This window comes from Brienomyrus brachyistius, unplaced genomic scaffold (assembly GCF_023856365.1).
Source record: "Brienomyrus brachyistius isolate T26 unplaced genomic scaffold, BBRACH_0.4 scaffold316, whole genome shotgun sequence".
NCBI lineage: Eukaryota > Metazoa > Chordata > Actinopteri > Osteoglossiformes > Mormyridae > Brienomyrus > Brienomyrus brachyistius.
The window spans coordinates 152199-154184 of record NW_026042591.1 but is presented as its reverse complement, the minus strand read 5'-3'; the positions used below and the strand labels follow the sequence as shown (position 1 = coordinate 154184).

Here is a 1986-nt window from a genome sequence, read left to right as displayed (position 1 = left end):
AAACGTTCAACCTAGTAATATAATAATTGCTTAATGTGTGATTTGATATGTAATCGTTATATTCATCATTAAATCACCGGAGAGACACACTCATATATTTAGGCATATATATAAGTAAACTACAAGGTTTTTCCTCTGACTATCTTAACTGCACGTCAAAGACGTTATCGGATATTCCCGACTACAGACTTTCGGTTTGATCATTTATTCGCGTTATTAATTCGGCTCCTGATTACATTAAACTAAACATGCTCAGATTGTTACAACCTTTGCTTGTCGGTTATTTTTGGGATCTTTCTGGATGGGCTCAAGGCGGGGTCTGTAAGCACAAGCAAACTGCCAGCACTTTTGTTTTACATGAAAATAGTTTGATGTCGGCCTATTGCGTTATTGTCTGGCTATAATTTGGAGGCAATATTAAACAATAGGCCCATATATTGTAAATATACATGTTGTGTTGTTTTGTTGTTATCACAAACGTATAGCCTGATCATAAATTTCATGGATACCTGGATGTTGTATGTTCCATTATATTTATGAATGAATGATTTATGTGAAGTCTGGCTTAGATTCGAGAATTAATCATATAGATTAAAAAAAGTTTTCATTTAAAACTTATCTCATATAATAAAATCCTCGTCCGAACGAACATATGTCAGAATGAAAAAACATTTAAATTATTTTTGTGATGCATCAGTATCAATAGCTACAACGTCATAACAGATATAGATATAATGCGGTTCATACTTTTGAAGTTGATGCGTATCTCCCGAAAAAAATCAACTCCAGAAGAGTCCGCGTCTGTAAATGCCTGAACTTCGGAATCGATCCTACCTTTGTTAGGCGCGGCATCTGTGTCTTGCAGCTGTTCCCTTGGATAAAGATGTTAATTGTCATGCTTACAGCATCTCGATCTCCGGCGTTTGTGAAGTTGGGATTGATGCTGTCCTGTGTTTTTTTTTTCCTTCCACACTTAAGCTCTGCTTGTTACTGCCCCATAGCGGAGCGCAAGTGAAACGGACTACCGGAGATTTGCACTGTTTTTCTGTTAGTGTGTATAATCAAAATATGACTCAGTTTGGCCAGTTAGAAAAATATGATAATAGAAAAGTATTCTTTTCCTCTCACTTTTTTTTCTTGATTTAATTACCGACTTCACGTACTTACACTGTGTCCCGTTGCACGATGTAATATTGCGAAACTATGATTTTGTGGCAGTGTTTTGTAAAGGAATTTTCCGTTTAATCATCGTCTTAGTATAAAGCTATATGGTTGTTCTGGTATCAGTGGACGTACATTATGTATTTTTTCTTCTCTTGAGCACCATGGTCATGACATGAAGCTCAGTCATTGATTACTCGCAAATGTTAGTAGTCATCCGCTGTTTATCTTGAAGATGTAAAAGTAGTGCGCGTACATCTCCTCGTTAGTATAGTGGTGAGTATCCCCGCCTGTCACGCGGGAGACCGGGGTTCGATTCCCCGACGGGGAGAGTCTGCATCTTTTTGCCTCGGTCTCAAAAGGCACCAAGCTAGAACCGGCCCCGTGTTAGTGGAAACGGGGCTTGTGACTTGTACTCATGCATAATATTCTGCGGGTCGCTCAGCAGCGCAGCATATGAAACTAGACTCGGATTGTAAGTGTGTGGTTTTGATAATTGATGTATGGATGGATGGATCCTTAATAAGAGATATAAACAATAAGGTCCAGTCGCCAACTAATCATGTAAAATACGTCATAAACTCATGGTTGTTAAACCCAGAATAAAAATGAAGACGTATAACTAGGAAAGTCAACTTGCACATTTCAATTTTGGTTCGATATAATCACGTTGTCCTTAACCCTCCAGTGCAGGAGGGGACGGTAATGCGCATCGAATGTTTCCGAACCTGTGTGTGATACAACCGAGGAAGAGCCGATGACTTCGGGGGAGGAGGGGCAGGCGACTCGGAAGAAAAAGCAGCAGAACCCAATGCAGCCTGTAGC

The 1986-nt window shown here is 39.4% G+C and overlaps 1 non-coding gene across 1 annotated transcript; it reads left to right on the top strand.

The window, feature by feature from the left end:
- The first annotated feature begins 1420 nt into the window (after positions 1-1420).
- On the top strand, positions 1421-1492 carry trnad-guc (transfer RNA aspartic acid (anticodon GUC)). The gene has a single exon. It is a non-coding gene; the product is annotated as a tRNA-Asp (tRNA).
- The last annotated feature ends 494 nt before the right edge of the window (positions 1493-1986 follow it).